This window comes from Lissotriton vulgaris, chromosome 5 (genome assembly GCF_964263255.1).
Source record: "Lissotriton vulgaris chromosome 5, aLisVul1.2, whole genome shotgun sequence".
NCBI lineage: Eukaryota > Metazoa > Chordata > Amphibia > Caudata > Salamandridae > Lissotriton > Lissotriton vulgaris.
Genome location: NC_141693.1, coordinates 217,214,334 through 217,235,766, shown reverse-complemented (window position 1 = coordinate 217,235,766; position 21,433 = coordinate 217,214,334). Strand labels below are relative to the sequence as shown.

Sequence of the window (21,433 nt, the reverse complement as noted above, 5' to 3'; positions counted from 1 at the left end):
CCACTGGCTCCCCATCGAGGCCAGAATCACCATCAAGATTCTCACCACACTCACACAAAGCCCTCCATAACACCGGACAAGCATACCTGAACAGCCGACTCAAACTCCACGCACCCAAAGAACCCTACAATGAACCCAGCTCCTACGCCATGGTACCCCACACCAGAAAGACCAGATCAGGAGGCCGCTCCTTATCCTTCCATGCAGCCAGAGCCTGCAACGCCCTTCCGCTCCACCTCAGACAGACCAATCTCTCCCCACCTTCACGAGAAACCTCAAAACTTGGCTCTGCGATAGATAGATGGACTGGACCCTGCACCTCCCCTCCTCCCCAGCGCCTGGAGACCCTTACGGGTGAGTAGTAGCGCTTAACAAACACAAGATCGATTGATTTGGGAATGTGGGACACTTTTCGGGGGAGTGCCTGGGCGTAATTGTGATCTGACCCTGCATGTTTACATACATGCCAACATTTCAGAAGAGCAAAGTGGGAGAATTAAAAAAAAAATCGGGAGAATGGGGCATTGAATCGGGTTAACGGCATGCATGGGCTTTGAAAGTGGCTGCGGCAGGATCGGGCATTTGAAACGTAAATGCACGTGTTTTTTTTAACTTTCAGATGCACGGAGCGCAATGGCAGGGTGATGCAAGGTTGTGCACTAGCCTGGCAGGTTGCTGGCAACCCATGCACTCCTCCTCCCCCTCCTGTGTGGCAGCCCGGGCTGTAACAGCTTCCCGGCGCACACACAGCCGCCCCAGTACTTCACACGTCCTTAAAAGACCATTGCTTTGTTAATGATGCTTTGTTGGTTTTTCACCCCTTCTGGAGCCCCTGCATGGCCACTCTGAATATTGCTGGAAGAATTAGCACCTTACACAATACCAAACCCTGTCAGCTAAAACCCCCAAGGAATCGGGTTTTTGCTTGCAGGAATCGGGAGGCGGGAGACGAACCTTGAAATCGGTAGTCTCACGCCTGAATCGGGAGGGTTGGCATGTCTAGGTTTGGATAAACACTGTTTTGCCACTCTCTTCATCTTCTGCGGCTTATTTTAAACTTCCCAACCTCCGTGCAGCCACTTATCTCATGCACAATTACCCCCGTGAACAAAGGCCCTTAACCGCTCTACGGATATCAGATACAGAAACTTCACAAAACTATCGATTGATTCATTAACTCCAGCTTTTGGATGGCTCCTGCCTAAGCAATGCTACGCATGTGACGCACGGAAGAACGAGTTGACGTCTGTCCACGTGACTTCATCTTTGCTAAGGAATATTCCTCTAACTGAGACCAGGCTACCAGGTCAGGAGATGCGACGGAAACTGAGGCTCGATAAACGCATGCGCACCAGATTGAGACTCTCACTGTCCCTCCCAGATTAAATGGAAAAACAACAACGATGCTTACTGCCACACTCTACAGGAGAGACCGTCACTTACTGGTGCCCCTATAGCCGGTGAGTAGCAGGTAAGACTGGACTCGACTTTTCCAGCACAGATATACCATACTCAACAAATTAGGTAAGACATGCTTGGTTTTAGTACCATGAGTTCCGCAGAGCCCGGAAAGCATAGAGGCTCAGCCAGAGGATGTTTTATTTTCAGGAGAGTAGATGCAGTTATCTTAGTCTTTCGGGTCGATGGTACTTGTAATTCACCGGTACCAATGTAGCAACCATGTGCACTGGGAGAGTGAGTACATGCACATGCAGTTAAGTCTTTACACTTCAGCAGGGCTTTAAGTGGGCCGGGTCCCCCCGGTGCTCAGCACCTGCAGTTCTAAAAAGCAGGTGCTGAGACTGGTCCCTATCGTGCTCTCCCTTCTCGCCCTCACCCTCAGGATGAAGAAAAAAAAAATCTTAACTCTGCAGAAGTACCACCCTTCACTGCATTTGATGCAACTTCTAAGCGACTTGTTATACTTCTTTACAGTCTCAATTTCAGAATTGAAGCATTTTCAATATAAGGAAGCCATAGATGTTGCTTATTTATCTTATGCAACTAACAACCATTGGCATCGCCAATAGTCCTGGCTTGTTGGTGTAATGTTACTTGTATTATATATTTGGATGCAATGACAGGAGCAGCAAATTACCAGTCAGGTGGCACACTACGCTAAGCACAGATTTTTAGTTTACATGTTTTAAGCCATGCCCTAATTACACCGGCCATGCATCTTTGAGAGACCAACCCACCCCCCCAGTTTTTTCATCCCACTAAAAGCCCTGCACTTCAGACAAAAAAAAGCTTGAGAGTACAATTGAAGTCAAAGGTAGTGTAGGGAAGGGCTGATTCACAAGACACTTTGCTGGTGTTTTCGTGTCTGCTGCTGGTAGCTTAAGATGGGAGAAATCGTTGTATATTTTCCCTCCAGCATTTATGAGTCTGGTGTTAGCCCTTTTTGATTTTAGAAAAATGTATATACACACTTGTAGTCCCTTAATGTATCTTTAAGCTTGTCCACTTCATCTTGTGGTATGTCAGTTACTACCTGTTTTTTCTGTACACTTTAGACGTTGCAGAGAGTGGCAGCATTCTGTTCTTTCACAAGAAGCGCATTGGTACTCAAAGTAGTTCTTTTAAGTACCAGGGACTACAATGGCTGGGTTTGATTTTTTTTTTTCCAAACCTCAAAACTTGTTCGCAGCAACACTCCCAGAACCTTTGTCAGGAGTTGGGTGTGCAGTCCTCCTCCCTGAGCCTAAGTAGGCCCTGGAGACCCATCCCACAAGTCCAGATCCAAGCAGTGTCCCAGGGACCCCCTTCCCCAGAGACACTGCTGTTTCCTGCCTGGGAGAGTGCAGGCATATCCTGCCCCTTCTCTCCGGGCAGAAAGCACAACCTTGGTCTGAACCTGGCGGGAGCAGTGAAACATGCAAAGTTAGTGAGCCGGCTCCTGCCAGCATCACTATGGGATTGATAACAAGTATAGGTGCAATTTATCGCCTCTGGTAAATAACCGTTACATGGGGTATTACGAGTTTCTAGAGAATAAATTTTTTTTCTAGCTGACGCGACAAGAATTTTCAATTCTATTAAGGACACAGAGTCTAGGATTATGCTTCTCTTTACTTTACTAGCAAAACAGCAGCCAGTGGAAACTTTTTTTCCCTTTTCTTTTTAGTTGCTCTATAGCAGGGGTCTCCAACAGGTCGATCGCGAGCTACCGGTAGCTCGCCGACCCTCTGAGGGTAGCTCGCGCTGCTCTTTAATTATTACGATGTCATTTGCAATTTTATTTTGTATCCCGTTGTTTTCTTTAAGAACTTTCAGCCCTTTTTCACAACTAATCTGCCCTTGTCCGCCCTCACACAAGCCAGCTGCTCTGATTGGCTCTAGTAAGTTTAGCTGGGGCGGGGCGGGGGGGGGGGGCTGAAGTACGTTACATTTTTTTCCTCCTAATAGTCACGAGCCACCTGTGTTTTCCATGCTGGCACCGCGCTTCGGATCATCTTCCACGCTCTTGGGTCTCCCGGAGCAGCTCTGAGGTAAGGAGGGCTCCTGACCCTGAATGAGCCGAGTCGCCGGCTAAAAAGCACTCAGTGCTTGCAAGGCCTTTTGATTTTAGCGTTGTATGCCACTGCACTTTAGATCTGCCTACAGTAATAAAGTGCAGTGGCAGGCAAAGTTAAAATTAAAAAGTCCTTTCAGGCACTGGGGCCGGGCCGATATTACTGTGGCAGTGGATGTAATAAAATGTAAGGTTCTTGTTGCCTGAAGAACGTTATTTTTTTCCTCGAAGTCACGCGCCACCTGTGTTTTCAATGCTGGCACTGATCATCTTCCATTTTTGGGCCTCTCGGAGCAGCTGTGAGGAAAGAGGGGCCCCCTGACCCTGAATGAGCCGAGTTGCTGGCTAAAAAGCATTAAGTGCTTGGAAGGCCTTTTGATTTTAGCGTTGTCTGCCACTGCACTTTATAATTAGATGTGCCTCCTTCAATAATAAAGCACAGTGGCACCGATGTTAAAATTCAAAGTCCTTGCATGCACTTTTAATTTGAATGTCAGCTGCCGCTGTGCTTCACTACTGTTAATTTGCAAAAACAACAGGTGATGGACCGAATGTGGATCAATGTCACACTTTCAACCCAGTCAAAAGATCTGGGTCATAATCTATCGTTTTTTTGCACTCCACACCACCCCGGGTTAGACAATGGCGATATGCAAATCAGCTCTGACCCTGTGCCCCATGGGAACAGTCCAGTCCGAACTACAAAAGCCATGTCCTTCCCAGAACGGAATCGAGCATCCGAGGACCGGACCGGTTTCGAGGTAACACCTCTCATCAGCCCGGCTAGCTTGACTCCAGTGGTGTGGAGTGCCTGGGTCCCACGTCTGGGCATCCCCAGTACACTTAGAGCGGTATTTGCAAAAACAACAGGTGATGGACCGAATGTGGATCAATGTCACACATTCAACCCAGTCAAAAGATCTGGGTCATAATCCATCGTTTTTTTGCACTCCACACCACCCCGGGTTAGACAATGGCGATATGCAAATCAGCTCTGACCCTGTGCCCCATGGGAACAGTCCAGTCCGAACTACAAAAGGCCCTCCACACCACTGGAGTCAAGCTAGCCGGGCTGATGAGAGGTGTTACCTCGAAACCGGTCCGGTCCTCGGATGCTTGATTCCGTTCTGGGAAGGACATGGCTTTTGTAGTTCGGACTGGACTGTTCCCATGGGGCACAGGGTCAGAGCTGATTTGCATATCGCCATTGTCTAACCCAGGGTGGTGTGGAGTGCAAAAAAACGATGTATTATGGCCCAGATCTTTTGACTGGGTTGAATGTGTGACATTGATCCACATTCGGTCCATCACCTGTTTTGTTTGCAATTGCCGCCATAAGTGTGCTGGGGATGCTCAGACGTGGGTCCCAGGCACTCCACACCACTGGAGTCAAGCTAGCCGGGCTGATGAGAGGTGTTACCTCGAAACCGGTCCGGTCCTCGGATGCTTGATTCCGTTCTGGGAAGGACATGGCTTTTGTAGTTCGGACTGGACTGTTCCCATGGGGCACAGGGTCAGAGCTGATTTGCATATCGCCATTGTCTAACCCAGGGTGGTGTGGAGTGCAAAAAAACGATGGATTATGGCCCAGATCTTTTGACTGGGTTGAATGTGTGACATTGATCCACATTCGGTCCATCACCTGTTTTGTTTGCAATTGCCGCCATAAGTGTGCTGGGGATGCTCAGACGTGGGTCCCAGGCACTCCACACCACTGGAGTCAAGCTAGCCGGGCTGATGAGAGGTGTTACCTCGAAACCGGTCCGGTCCTCGGATGCTTGATTCCGTTCTGGGAAGGACATGGCTTTTGTAGTTCGGACTAGACTGTTCCCATGGGGCACAGGGTCAGAGCTGATTTGCATATCGCCATTGTCTAACCCAGGGTGGTGTGGAGTGCAAACAAACGATGGATTATGGCCCAGATCTTTTGACTGGGTTGAATGTGTGACATTGATCCACATTCGGTCCATCACCTGTTTTGTTTGCAATTGCTGCCATAAGTGTGCTGGGGATGCTCAGACGTGGGTCCCAGGCACTCCACACCACTGGAGTCAAGCTAGCCGGGCTGATGAGAGGTGTTACCTCGAAACCGGTCCGGTCCTCGGATGCTTGATTCCGTTCTGGGAAGGACATGGCTTTTGTAGTTCGGACTGGACTGTTCCCATGGGGCACAGGGTCAGAGCTGATTTGCATATCGCCATTGTCTAACCCAGGGTGGTGTGGAGTGCAAAAAAACGATGGATTATGGCCCAGATCTTTTGACTGGGTTGAATGTGTGACATTGATCCACATTTGGTTCATCACCTGTTTTGTTTGCAATTGCCGCCATAAGTGTGCTGGGGATGCTCAGACGTGGGTCCCAGGCACTCCACACCACTGGAGTCAAGCTAGCCGGGCTGATGAGAGGTGTTACCTCGAAACCGGTCCGGTCCTCGGATGCTTGATTCCGTTCTGGGAAGGACATGGCTTTTGTAGTTCGGACTGGACTGTTCCCATGGGGCACAGGGTCAGAGCTGATTTGCATATCGCCATTGTCTAACCCAGGGTGGTGTGGAGTGCAAAAAAACGATGGATTAAGGCCCAGATCTTTTGACTGGGTTGAATGTGTGTGACATTGATCCACATTCGGTCCATCACCTGTTTTGTTTGCAATTGTCACTACTGTTAAAGCAACTGTTGGAGCACAGTGGCAGCCGATGTTAAAATCAAAGGTCCTTGCCTGCACTGAACTCTTTTCACAGTCATGCAAAGGCAAATATATAGCGCAGGGAAGTAATCACTGAAAGGATTTCATTGATTACTACACTGTGCTATATATTTGTCTTTGCATGACTGTGAAAGCAGTTCAGAGCATGCAAGGACCTTTGATTTTAACATCGGCTGCCACCGTGCTTTAACTTTTGCCTTAACAGTAATGAAGCACAGCGGCAGCTGACATTCAAATTAAAAGTCGTTGCATGTACTGTGCTGCAGCTAGGGCGGCGCTACCTATGCCACCGGGTGCTAAGGCTGACTCCGTGTGGGGGTGCCACTATAAATATAGAAAACACCTGCTACTGCGTTCCTGGCCTCCAACACCTTTCTGCCAACAATAAAAATGTCAAACAGGGTGATGAATGTACTTCTTTGAAACAGAGAGAGAGATCTGTGTGTAATTTGTAAACTTACAATACAAAGGAAGTTTTTACTCACAGTAAGGTAGCACAGAGGGTCAATATGCCTGCTGCAAAGAAGGTGCAGATTGTTGCTAGCTAGCTCTTTGGGTTAAAATCCTAATGTAGAACAGTGAGCAAGTAACTTATCAAAGAGCTGCATGAAAACTGCAAGGTATAGGCTGGCTGGCCTGGGCTGGACCATTATGATTTCCCCCAGTTGTTGCAAAATAGGTTAATTTGGGTAGAAATTAATTCCTATTAGAATCCCCCAACCGTGTTGTCAGGAGTTAGGGGGGTTTTAAAAAATTCTATGTTTCTGTCTCCCCTGACCAAGCACTTTTAAACTATCCTGCATACCAGTATGGATGACTTGTGACTCCTATACCTTCTTGTCCTCTGTCTTATGTAACATTTCACTGATTGATTGTCTTTGTGTAAATCTGTGTCATTTAAAGTGTTCTGACACCTTACGGTCCTGATTTTGAAGTTATTATTAATTGAAAGGTCGTACACTGGTTTGCCAACAGCACACATGCAGAGTCTTTTCTTTCAGCGTTATTGTGTACAAACAACAGTATGGGCTCTGAAGAAATAGGTTTGAACGTCAATGAAACTGGGCGTGGGAGGTCTCTCGGAAAAATGCGCGAGTTGCTTGGGGTTTAGTAGCTCACGACGATTTTCACTGACCAGAAGTAGCTCTCACTACACAAAAGGTTGGAGACCCCTGCTCTATAGCATTGCTCCCAGTGATCGTCTGTGATGGATTTGCCCAAATCCTCTTCGCACGCGGTGTGCACCTTTGAGTCAGAAACAGGAATGGAGTCGCTACACAGTTTGTATAATTTAGAGACCATATGCGCCCCCGTGGGGTGTTGTATAAGGAGCGTCAGTGGGGGTGTTGGTTCCAGAGCCAGAGGGAAGGTATCAAACGAGGCCCGGAGCAATGATTGTATTCGAGTCGAGATGAAGGTGTCAATGAAAGATCGCTCGGAAAATCGAGTCTTCTGAGATAGAGAAGACGTGGCCCTCAGGTAAGAGGTCACCAATAGTATGAATGTTAAATTTATCGAAGGTACGTTTGACCGCTGTCTCCCCCCGTAGTCGGGAACCAAGAGAGATTTGGTAATGGCACGGACAGGGAATATAGCTGGCTGAGATCCAATAATCTGCGTAATCTGTCCCAGGCACAACAGGTGGTCAAGACATCTGTTTGTCATTAGGGTCACGCGGGTAACCGGTAGGGAGAACAGTGGAAAGGAGTCGAGGGAGCAACAAGTCGGCCTCCGGTTTCAAATATAGAATACGTGCGTCTGGACGGAACCAGGAGTGGCCATAGCAACATTGTGCTATTAAGAAATATAAATAGAAATCCGGGACCGCAAAGCCCCTCTGTCATAAGGAAGGGTCAGAACCCGCCAATTGACCCGAGGGGTCTTATCTCCCCATACCAGCCGCAGTAATAAAGATCGCAACTGTGAAAAAAAGGTTTTGGTTAGCAGGACCGGAATATTGTTAAAAAGGTATAGGAACCGCGACAAAACGATCATTTTAATTATGGCAATTCTTCCCGCCATTGATAATGGAAGACGTAAATATCTGTCTATATGGGTCTCCAGGGAGCTGATTGCGCTGCCATAGTTCAATCTAATCATGGTAGCGGTATCAAGGTGGATGTGAACACCCAAGTACTTGACAGAGTCTTGGCACCATTCAAGGGGGGTGGGAGCAATTCCAAGCGGATTTGCTGGAGGTAAGTGGAAAGATAACTGATTTGTGCCAGTTAATGTTAAGACCAGAGAATTTGCCAAAGCAGATTATTTCTGAAATAAGAGGTTCAAGATTAAGTTGCGGCATCCTGACATATAAAATCGTATCGTCGGCATATAGTGAAATTAGGAGAGGGCCAGTACGGAATTGTAAACCTCGATGGAGATGCTTTTCTTGAAAAGGATGGACAAGGGGGTCCATTGCCAAAATAAAAAGCAATGGAGACAGAGGACAGCCCTGGCCCGTGCCTCGAGACAAGGAAAAAGAACCAGTGATGCCATTTAGGCGTAGTCTAGCGGTAGGCTCAGTATATAATAGAGCCACTGTAGAAACGAAACATTACGGAATACCCATGCGTCTCATGATGGATAAGATGGGCCACTCAAGGGTATCAAACACCTTCTCCGCGTCGATAAGGACAGCAGCGGCTGGGGTGGAAGGGTCAATTCTATGTAAAACCGTGAACAGGGTCCTCAAATTAAAGGGACTTGAACGATGCGGCACAAAGCCCGACTGTGCCGGGGAGACGATAGCCTCCATCAATAATGACGGGCGAATTGCAGTGACCTTAGCCAGAATCTTATAATCGAGGTTCAATAAAGACAAAGGTCTATAAGAGCTGCTTAATTTAGGGTCTCTGCCTGGCTTAGGGAGCAAAGTAATGACGCTTCTCGAAATGTAGGAGGCAGGAGACCTACCTCCAATGCCTCAGCATAAACCTCCACTAACCGTGGGTCCAAGAAATCCTTGTAGGCTTTATAAAACTCGGTGGAAAAGCCGTCTAGACCGGGTGCCGACGAACCCCTCAACGCATCAATAGCCTCTACTATGCTGTCTTGAGTAATGGGGCTAGCCAAGAAATCTTGCATGTGTTTTTCTAGACAGATCATAGCAATCTCAGCGAGATAATCACCTTGAGCATGCAAATCTCCCGACAATTTCGACGTGTATAGAGTTTTATAATGGGAAAAGGTGTGACAAATTTCCGGCGTGTTGTGCAGCAAGTCTCCCCTGCGGGTCGACTATTTCGGTGATAGAAGATGAATTACAAGGGGGGCGGAGTGTTTGAGCCAATAACCTACCGGGTCTTTCACCTTCGCTGTACCAACGCGCGGTGGACTGCCTATTAAGGAACAGCAACTCTCGGTCCGCCACATCCCTGAATTCTACCATCAGGGACAGACGCCGAGCTTCATTCGCGCTGGAGGGAGAGACCATCAATTCCCCATCCAGATCGGCTATGTCCTTCTCGACACGGGACAACGTAGAACGTATAGCCTTCAACACCCCTGCGTGCTTGGCAATGCAGACGCCATGGATGTAGGCCTTGAATCCCTCCCACAGAACCGCCCAAGTATCCACCGATCCTTTAAGTTCAAAGTAGTCTTCAATTGATTGCCGTACTTCCTCATTGAAGACTGGATCTAATAACGCCTTCCCGGGAAACCGCCATTGCCTCTCATAGCCACCCAGTCTGGGGATGTTGAGTCTGAGGACTATTGGAGAGTGGTCCGAAAGTGTACGTGGGAGAGTGAGTAGCTCGTTCCCCCACCCAGCAACTCCTGGAGAAAGGAGCCAGTAATCTAATATGGTCCAGGTGTTGTGGAATCCTGAATAGTGGGTAAAATTCGGGAGGTGGGAGTGTAATTTATTCTCAATGTCAATTAATGAAAAGTGAGTACATAAATCCAGTAGAACCGTTCGGGACCGGGGTTTGGTATCAGGAGCGGAGGAGCTGCTGTCTCTGGCAGGATTCAAGAGCAATTTAAAGTCGCCCTCAATAATCAACAGTCCTGGGTCGAATGTGAGGAGGTGAACCTATAGGTCATTAAAAAAAAAGGGGAGTCCACATTTGGGCCGTAGCCAGTGAAAACTTTAAACATAGCATAACCAGGAAGGACAACCCCCTCATCAGTATGCACCAATCATATACCACACACTGTTATAAATGTCTCTGCAATAACAATAACTTACTCTTTCTTTTTGCGAAAAAAACCTTTCAACACAGTCCATAACTTGACTGACGAACGCTGAACTCTGCAGATTCCATCATCGACTCCAATCCAACTTCAACACAGGAACTATTCCTGTCGATCCCAACAAAGTTGGTAAACAACCCCCAAGTTGGTTTACTCTGTACCTGCGAACTTCCAATGAACTCCATCCCTATCGTTCTAGTTTGAATAGTAGTTGTAATACGCCATTCATAATTCCTATATCCTCCATAACAAACATGTTATTCAATAGCCACAATTATCATATTTTCAATATCAACAAACGGGTGGGAATCAGAACCAACTCCTCATCATGAACAGAACAGGAAACTTTTTTACCAACCTTGCAACGACTGATCTATCACATAGTGTCATCCTCAACTTACCTGGGCAGGATAATCCTCACCTCCGTGTCCTTAATGGAATTCTTGTTGCTTCAGCTAGAATTTTTTTTATTCTATGTCAGTCCATGGAGGCTCAGATTATGCTAGTTTAAAGTTGTTCCATAACCGTTGAGGCCACATCTACAATAGGTTTATGATAAAATGTCTTAAGCGAAGAGGAAGAGGACGAATCTGCCGCAGTCATAATATCTTGTAAGCGGGAGCCAGTATAAAAAGTCTTGGAAGCCATCGCTCCTCTGACAGAATGCGCCCCAAACATTGAAGTATCAATATAAGCTAGCCTTAATAACCAAGTAAGCCACCTGGCTAAAGTTGCTACAGTGACTGGGCGGAAAGGTCTCTGTAGTGAAATTAACAGTTGCCCTGCAACATCATTCCTGAATTGTCTAGTACAATCCTCATAACATTTTAAATATTGTACCACACATAACGTACTATGATGAGGAAATGTGTCTTTGTCCTCTTCGAGATAGTGAACGAAACTCCTGTGGAAGTAAATACCAGCTATATTCAAAGCACGTACGTCCGAGACATGTCTGCAGGATACCAGACAGAATAACATAGTAATCTTAGCTGACAGTAGCTTACGCGATAACCCTTCATTAGCCGGTCAAGTCTTAAGGAAAGGTAGCACTATGTTAACGTCCCACAAAACAGAATATTTGGCCTTCGGAGGGTTAACCAAACGTATGCCCCTCACCACTTTACACACGAGGGGGTGTTCCCTCACCGATCTACCATACACATGTGCATGACCTGCAGGAAAGCTGGAAAAAATGTTTTAAATCGTCCAATATGCTAGGACGGACGATGCAAATTCTGAAACCGGATGGACACCGGATCCCAGGCAATGTTCCCTCTAATTATTCTTCCTCATGCTGCAACTGGTTTTACTTCTTACTTGCTACTTTGCACATTTCCTCCAGCGCTCTCTGACGCCCTTCTTTGCCTCGTGCTCCCCGGTCCACCACGGGTTTTCCTGATTGCTGTGGAGGGAGCGCCAAGCGGGTGCACTTCCGAGCTAGAGGGCGGAGGCCAGCATAAAGCACAAAACTGGCAGCTGCGCGCAGCGGACGCGTGCAGCGGGCGCGCCGGCGGCGGGCAAGCCCGCCTGCGCCCGTCCGCGCCTGGACCGCAGAGCCAGGACCCCTGCTCCCCTAAAAGCATGCAAACTTTGCTACACCCTCACTGACCTTTTCCGCCTCAACAGGTTTGATGACAAGTGCTGTAAAGTACAACCTCGATTCAAAAAAGGGGGTGGTGATGAACAGAGTGTCTGAATTAAGCAGACCACTCTTACCCAGTCCAAAGATCAGGGCTTGATCCATCACCGTTATTTAGCTCACTGCACCATCCCAGCTCAGAACCTGGCCCAGTGCATCATGGGAACAGGGCAGACCAAACTACCAAGCCAATTCTTCACCAGAAAGGAGACAAGCTTCCGGGGACCGGTTTCTGGCATTTCAGCCGTCGTCGGCCCGGCTTGCTTGAATCCTGATGGTGCAGTGAGCAAGGGACTCAGAGGACTTCAGCCTTTCAACCAACCCAAATCCCCGAATGCAGCAATCCCTTCTTATTCAATAAGAATTCCGCATTACAGGGCGGTCTCATAAATGTCAGATCACTAGCTAAACATCTCATTCCTGACCATGAACTCGACTTACTGTGCCTAACCGAAACCTGGGCAGACCCAGCCTCCGACCCAGACTTTGTGACGGCTACTCCAGCAGGTTACCAGGCTCGGAGGGTGCACATACCTTTGAAACGAGGTGGGGGGATAGCCACTTTCTTAAGGGAACACTTCCCGGTCAGATTATATTCGGCCTCTACACCGTACTAAGAGTCCCTACTATTTGTAATTGAGCTAAGTACCAAACAGACATTTAAGGGAATGCTTTTATATCGGCCACCTGGCTACAGGAGCAATTTCACATCTAACCTAGACTGCCTGCTCGAGCCTACCTTACAAAATGATGATTTCACCATTTTAGGTGATTTTAATTTCTATCTTGAAGATAAGCTCAACAGAGAGACAGCGGCTTTACTAGGATCTTTGGAAGCAGTGGGCCTCACACAAAAAGTTCAGACCCCTACTCATGAAGCAGGTCACGCGCTAGACGGCATCTTCACATCAGTCAGCAACCTTGTCCCTACTAAAACCCTGCCTTTAACATGGTCGGACCACTCACTCGTCAAATTCACCCTACCCATTACCCCCCTGAGCCCCACCGAAATAGTTAAGACCCCAGCTACGATAAAAAGAAACTGGGACGTAATGGATAGACAGTCTCTCCATTCCCAGCTGGAAGCCTCCCGCCCGCAACTCATCGGGCCTCCCAAGACCACAGCCCCGATATATTCTAAATGGTTAAACGACGCCTTCAACACCTTCGTACCTTCTAAATAAAACGATATCTAGTAACAGACATCACCTCTCAGCACCCTGGTTTTCCGAAGATCTTCGGAAAGAAAAACAGCTCTGCCGACAATTAGAAAGACTCTGGCGGGCCAATTACTGCCTGAATGAAAAAGAAATATATAAATTAGCCCTAGCACAATATAAATGCCATCTGATAATCAAAAAAACAGATTTTTATACAAATCAAATCGAAACAGCTAAAATTCATCCAAATCGAAACAGTTAACAATTCATGCAAAGAACTCTTTGCGGTGGTGAATAAACTCACCACTGGAAAAAACCCAGGGATCAAGAGCGACCAAACGTTATGCGACATCGCAGCTGCTTTTAAAATGAAAGTAATGAACATTTTCAAAAACTTCCAGGACTCCACCCTTCCCTCCCCAAGAGAACCTGCCACAAGAGAACCCAACGCCAACACACTTCTCTCTTTTTCACCGATCTCCTCGGACACCGTAGCCAATTGTATCCAAGACTCTAGATCTGGGTCTCCTACTGACCCCTGCCACCAAAAATTCTTAAAGAATTTGCCGACCTGGTCAGTCCAAGTCTTACTGAAATTTTCAATTCTATGTTCATTTCCGGGTCCTTTCCCTCCTGTGAAAAGATACTTCCATCCTACCTTTGTTAAAAAACCCCTCTCTGGGTGCTTCAGACCCCAATAATTATCGGCCTATAGCCCGGCTACTACTACCGGCTAACAGAATCGATAAAATCATGAATTCGCAGCTGACCCAATTTATTAATGAGAACAACTTGCCTGATTCCTCTCAGATTGGCTCTCCTCGAGAACACAGTACCGAAACCGCACTAATCAAGGCCACCGAAGAGATCAGGGCAGTGATGGATTGAAGCAGCACAGCGGTACTGATACTCCTCGATCTGTCAGCCGCCTTTGATACGGTGGACCACTCTCTCTTTAGCATGAGGGCCTCCTTTCTGAAAGATAGGAGGCTTACGGTTTCGGTCGCCACATTTCATTCAGACCCCTACACTCTTCCTTGTGGTGTGCCATAGGGCTCTTCACTGAGCCCTTCACTCTTCAATGTGTATGTTTCGGAGCTGGCCCCGTTAATTCAGAGTTTTGGTTTCAGCCTTAAATTCTGATCTTTGGCAATTTACTACCAAGTTGGGGCAACCTATGGTGGCCATCAGAGTTAAGCGAGCCTCCAAAACCGGTGACAAAAGCTAAGAACCTGGGGGTGTGGTTGGATCACAAACTCTCCCTCATCCAACACACGAACGCTACGGTTTCAGCCAGTCACTTCTTAATAAAAAAAGTAAGGAAGATCCTTCCCTACCTCCCGGCAGACACAAAAAAAACGGTAGTGACATCCTTAATCCAGTCAAAACTAGACTACTGTAATGAACTTCTGGGTAATGTACAGAAACAATGATTGAAAAAACTGCAAAGTATACAAAATTCAGCGGCACAGCTACTATCTAACATCCCTAGGTACAACTCGATCACTGCTGAAATTCGTAAACAGCACTGACTCCCGGTGGAGCATCGGGTTAAATTCAAGGCTCTCGCCCTAGCCTACCAAGCCCTGAACCAAAAAGGCCCGGTCTTTCTGCAGAATCTGTTCAACTGGTACGAGCATACCAGACATCTTTGCTCTTCCGGCTCTAAACTTCTGCGGGTGCCTAAAATCCACACCTTAAAATGGAACGGCCGCAGCTTTCTCTTCTACACCACCAAGCTCTGGAATTCTCTCCCACTTGAGCTTAGGAGCGCCCCTACCCTCACTTCTTTTAGGAAAGGCCTGAAAACCTGGCTGTTTCAGAACTAGATGCAAGTGCAGCCCCCCCCCACTATCCACAGCACCTAAACACCTCGGGGTATACGTGCGCTTTATAAATCAATATAACATAACAGAATGTTTGTGTGCACACATTTCTATCTTGCGTGCGCAAGCGAGTGATGAGATGTGCAACTAGGAAAATCAACCAGCTACCACTGGAAGGTTGATAAGCAATGCCAATAGGTCTGGCTTATGTATAAAGTGCTTTCTGAGTCATTGAGGAGTTTAGGTACAGAATAAGTTATCATACATGCATTTTGCTACTCACCCTTGCACTCAAGCATCTATTCATCACTGAGTACCGCTTATATTCACTCATTTACACAACCACAATAAAGTGCATGCACAAACTCAGCAACATAAGAATAAAAACAGAAAAAAGAAAACGTAATACCACCTAAAAATGACAGACATATACATGCAGTAACAAAATTAAACAAGGCAGCAAGTGGTCGTATTGCAATGGTACTGTATATAGTGTAATGTTTTATAGTTACATCTCATTGCCATCTGAGGAGTTTTAAATCACACATTAACTTAGGAGCTACCAGATGGTACCTTGCAGGCTTGGTACCTGCTGCCACTGCACCTGCTGCACAATTTCTATCCCTGTCGCCCTTTAAAACAAGAGAGGTTTAAGCAATGAAAGTACACAGTCCTGTCAGCTAGTGAGTTTTAAAATTATCATCATCCAAAACTGATGGCTCTTATTTAGTTATGAAGTTTCAGCCTCTGGGATGTTACTGGTGGCTGACATCTGAACAGTGAATGTGTGCCCCAACTTCCAGAGTATGTTAATTTTGAGAACCGCCACAATTCCCAATGTATCCTTCAGATTGGGCTTCAGTGGATGCACTGTGATTGCACTCCTGCTGTTTCTGGACTGCCCTTCACTGAAGGCGTTTAAACTTCCTCGATTAGCATTTTTAAAGACAAAACATGTCTTTAAAAACGTATTTAGCTGCGCTGCTTAATCATTACGGCGGTCAAAGGTTCGACTTAAGCACTCTACAAGTGCAGAGAAATCCTTTGCGGTGCGCAGTGCTTGTAGGTCTCTGTGCGTAGAGATATGCAAGTGTGCGCGCCCGCTCAGGTGTGCAGATTAGAGGGAACTATGATCCCAATGGGATCTTCTTGCCGTTCAGAACACCAACTAACCCATCTACGCCAGGCTGATTCATATAGTTTGTGCGTAGCTGGTGTGCACCCATGCTTGTGATGAGAACAAAGCCTCCTGTGAAACTCCAGGCATTTGCCATCGTCCCCTGAAAGTCTCCACGCCTTACGGCAGTTGGCCTTGCATCACCAACAGGTGAGGTAATCCCAGAGGGTTCTCCAGAATCTCTGGAAATGACCGAAGTCGCTGTGGATGTGCACACAACCATGTTCGAGCCACCGGGAACCAAGCCTGCGCTTTCCAACATGGTGAGACCAGTTTCACCTCCTCCTTCTGTCGACGAACCTGTGCCAATATCCTCAAAATCATGGAGAACGGTGGAAAGGCATATAGAATGCCCATCGTCCATGACTGAAGAAATGTGTCCGAGCTGATCACCTGAGGATCTGGTCGCCAGCTGTAAAACTGAGGTAGTTGTGTGTTTCATCTGGACGCAAAAAAATCCACTGAATATGGACCCCATTTGTGATTCAGTTGTTTGAAAACCGTGGGATGCAGTCTCCAATCGCTGGCATCCCGCAGAAATCTGGAGTTCCAATCAGCTACCACATTGGAAGAACCCGGAATGTATTCCGCCGTCACCTTTATATGATGGGCTAGACAATAATGCCAAAAGTCTTTGGCTATCTCTACCAGGAGACAAGACCTCGTACCCCCAGACAATTGACGTATTGTACTGCTAACACATTGTCCATTCGCAGTAGAATACAGCAACTCGCCAGTTGCGTTGAGAATGTCCGAATCGCAAATGATCCTGCAAGAAGCTCCAGACAATTGCTATGGAGTTTCAGTTCCTCCTGGGACCACCAACACCCAGTCTCCACCGAGCAACATCGGGCTCCCCAGCCCCATCTGCCGGCATCGGATTCTATGACTATATCCGGACTGGCTGCGAAAATGGCCCTGCCATTCCATGCATCCATGTGCTCAGGCCACCAGTTCATCTCAGTCCGGGCCTCTCTGGAGATCGAAATCTGCTCTGCATAACTCAGACCTTTGACTAAATGCAGAATCTTCAAACGTTGAAGTGCCCTGTATTGTAAGGGTCCTGTGAATATTGCATGAATTTATGCGGCAAGAAGCCCCACCAACCTGGCCAGCGTCCTTATAGATATAGTCGGAGAGACAAGCGCTCTCCTCAACTCCTTCTTGATAGCTTCTCTCTTTCTCAGTGGCAATAGTAGCTGAGCTGTAATCAAGTCTACCTGACAACCCAGGAATTCCAACGATTGTGTTGGGGTCAGAATAGATTTCTGTGCATTGATGACGAAACCCAATTCTTGTAAGAGTTGGACCGTCCAGTTCAGATGAAGAAGAACAGTGTCCATATTCTTTGCCATAATCAGAATATTGTCTAAATTATAAGTCTCACCCCGCTCTCTCATATACTGAACCATGGGTTTTAGTAACTTGGTGAAACACCAAGGGGCGTACGAGAGACCAAAGGGCATGGCTGAAAATTCGAACCACTGGCCTCTCCACTGGAACTGCAGAATCCTCAGATGAGGCGGAAAAATGGGCACTGCCAGGTATGCGTCTTTCAAATCCAGACGCACCAGTATTTTGTAAAGCTCGAACAATTACCCGAAAGTGTCAAGGCGCTGGGGGCTGTCGGGAAGATTAAGCGAGCTATTGCCCAGAGTCGCATGGTGCTGGGCAAATCCGGCGCCGGGATCGAACCGTGAGCCCCCGGGTACCGGAGTCAGTCACCCTGGCTGCTGCGCCATACCTCATCCAATCCCTCTCCAAAAGGATGTCTCTTAACAAGTGAATACCCTCCATTTTGATATGGCGATACATTACCCAGGAATTGAATTCCCTCAGATTGAGCACTAGTCTGAAACCTTTGTCCTTTTTGGGCACTAGAAAGATTGTACTTACGAAACTCAATGGATGAGGAGGAGTTTGCACGATTGCCCATTTTTCCAACAGTGACTGAACCTCCTCGTCTATAAAAGACCTCTCGGCTCGGGAAAAATGTAGGGGAGGAGGGATATGAACTTGATGGGGCGAGAATTCTATCTGAAACCCTGTTGCCATTTGAAGGATCCAAGTATCTAGTGTGAGAGTCTCCCACCTGTGGTGGAACAAAGCAATCAGACCTCCCACCTTGATGTCCCCAGCTTGCATTAGGCTTACCTGAATAAGAGGCGTCTCCGGAAGAATTATTCTGTCTTCTGTAACCTCTGTGTTGTCTCCCTTTGTCGCCGCGATTGCGGGTAGGGTAGAATTTTGAGCACTGTGCACCACCTCTGCCACATTGCTCGAAGCCTCGAGAGGTCTGATTGAATCCTCGGCCGATCACTCGACCCCTGAAGCGCCTGGCCCTGTTAAAAAGGCCAGTATGGAATACTTTCTTGATGTTTGCCTGAGCCTTATCCAGGGCGGAAAATGTGTTGACATATTTCCCCATTTCCTTCACAAATTTGTCACCAAAAAGAATGCCGTTGGCCAGCGTGCCTGGTTCCGTATTCGACATTTCCGCAAGTTAGAGGTCAATGCGCATAAGGAAAGACCTTCTCCGTTCCGCCGAAAGCGCACAGTTTGCGTTCCCTAAGAAACACCTAGCCCGTTGCGCCCACTCCAGAAACTCGGTGGGGTCCAATGCAGTGTTGGAGTCTTTGGCGGTGACCGCGGCATCCAAGATCTTTGTTGGGGGTCCGGTAAGGTCAAGGAGTTTATCCTGACAGACCCTCCAAGCCCGGTAGAGTCTCTTTTTGGGTCCTTGGCGAACTTTTTCACAAAAGTGGCCATGTTTGGGTCTATTTCCGGCGTGTCTGCCACTTTTCCCAATAAAGAGTGTCTGGGACATTCGAATCATAAGGTAGCCCTGACTTCCTTCTCAAAACCTCTCCAGAGATTCTCCTGCACATAGTGTGCCACTTCGACACTCTGTGGACCTCATGTTGACAATGTTTCTGGGGTCGAACAAAAGGTTTTTATTGACCAGTTTATCTCCCACGTGGTGGGACTTCTGTTTCCGTTTCGTCGCCGGTCATGAAGCTTGAGAATCCTTATCCGATTCAGACGTGTCTGGTGCGGTAGGAGAAGATTCCTCTGCATCCCCCACTTAGGAAACCAACGCTTTAGTAGACTAGGGGGACCCCGTGTAGCCATGATCATTCATAACGTTACGAGCCATTCGAACAAGGACTTCAACTGAGAAAAGACCTGAGGGTTCCCCTTGCGGAGCACCAAACTTATCTTTCACATAGTTCTTCAATGGCTTGGTAAATGGCTGTGAGGCCTTAATTAACGCCCTGTTTACTGAGCCCTGGACGTGGGTATCCAGGGCCTCGTCAAATTGCTCCTCTAGATGGTGCTCTTCAGGTTCATCATACTCTGCATATTCGTTGAATTCAACCCACTGATCTTCTTCCTCGGCGTAGTATGCCATCTTTCTACAGGAGGTCTGAAGGAGCTTATGGGGCTGGGGATAGGCACTGTGGTGTTCTTATGTAAGCAGGCACTGTTTAAACTGACCCTAAATCACAACACTCAACTGTCCCTAAAGCAGTTCACTAAAGCAACTAACTGCTATGTGCCACAAATTTCCTGAATTATTATTATTATTATTATTGAAAGTGGAGGGAGACACCCCTATTCTCCCCTAGGGCAGAGCCCTAATCCGGCAACACGGTCCGGTCAGTGTTCAAAGGGACCGGGGATCTCACAGTCCCCTCCAGCTTTTCCTTGAAGAGCCAATCGGTAAAATCACTCGCATCAGCTTTTCGTGCATGCGCAGAGCATGGGCATAAAAAGAGGACTTCTCCCCAGGCGCACGAAGCGCGTCCCGCTCCACAGCAATCAGAAATCAGCCCACAAGGCGCCGGATTGCCACAAAACCAAAGCGTGCACCAGATATTTAACCAATTTAAACAAAGTAGCTACAATCTACCAATGTGAAACAAGCATTGGAAATGCAATAGGTCTCGCAGCATTAGAGTTAGTGCTTTTAGAATTGTTTATGGGTTTTTTTTGTAAATCTTTAGCATTTTTGTTTCCTGTAGGCAATGCTAAAGAATTATAAAAAAAAAAAGCCATAAACATTTCTAAAAGCTCTAACTCAAATGCTCCGAGACCTATTGCACTGTGTGAGGGTGAGGGGTTGAGGGTGAGTGAGGGTGAGGGTGGTTGAGGGTGAGTGAGGGTGAGGGGTTGAGGGTGAGTGAGGGTGAAGACACACAAAGTAGTTCCTTCAGTGCCAGGGACTGCTATGGCAATGTGTGCTTTTTGTAACAAAAAAAATATGTATTGCTTTTACGCACTGTTTTCATGTATTCTTGAGGGTCCTGCAGCTCCCCAACAATAACGCTGTATAAAACCTGTGACAAAACAAAACAAGCATTGGCAAAGGCAGAAAGCTGGTGGCCAACGCCAGACCTGTTTTCTTTTCCAATGCTTGTTCGTGTTTCTTTCTGCAGTTTTCACTCCCTCCTCTCACGCTGGGCTCTTAGCACAAAATAGGAGAAGTTTGAGGGAGAAAGTGTTAGGTATTGGCTGGGAGGGTGGGATGGAATGTGAACCAATCAATCAATAAAAAAGGGCGACTTGGGAAGTGAACAGGAAGAGGAGGCACGAATGTGGACAAGAGATGGACAGTGACATGCAGAAGGGAGCTTCATTTGTGCCGGTGTTTGCCGGTGCTTTAGGACGGAAGAGAGAGAGATATAAAGTGAAGCACGTGGATGGCTCAAACATTGAGTGGTGGGATTAGACTGATAATGGGCAGGGGGGACACGGATAGAAGAGAAGGAGACATTTCAAGGCTTAGAAGGGCGAGAAACACAAATGTTGGTAACTGGGATGGACAGAAGGGAGAGCTGCGGTGAGTGAAAGCAGGGTCTGGCGCTCGCTCGTGGAACCGAAGAGTTCCCGGCCCCTGACACACCTCTTGGCGCGCCCTGGTTTGTAGCATTAAATCCAGGCATATTGTATTCTAGCCCCGCTTTCCTCGATCTTAACGGAGGCGTCGAAATCACAGCGCACGCAGCTCACTGAAGTGCCTCGGCTGGCTGTGGGCACTATGCGCGTGAGAGATGAAGCACCAGTCCAACTCGGCCGTGCCGCGGGCCCCTATCTTAACTAAATCAACGGGGTCGGAGTTCGGATGACACAAACAGGAAGTAGCAGAGGAAGCCGTATTCTGTAACCTTTTATTTTAAACGACTGGGCCTATTTTTGGAAATCCGAGGAAC

At 47.4% G+C, this 21,433-nt stretch overlaps 1 protein-coding gene across 2 annotated transcripts in view; it reads left to right on the top strand.

Moving 5' to 3' along the window:
• Positions 1 to 1,282: 1,282 nt before the first annotated feature.
• DPH7 (diphthamide biosynthesis 7) overlaps positions 1,283 to 21,433 on the top strand; it is a 155,570-nt gene continuing 135,419 nt past the window's right edge. The window contains exon 1 of one of the 2 annotated variants that reach the window (XM_086921193.1): positions 1,283 to 1,471. The gene's annotated coding sequence lies outside the window, so the exon portion shown is untranslated. The remainder of the gene's footprint in view (positions 1,472 to 21,433) is intronic. The other variant, XM_086921195.1, reaches the window with a different exon arrangement.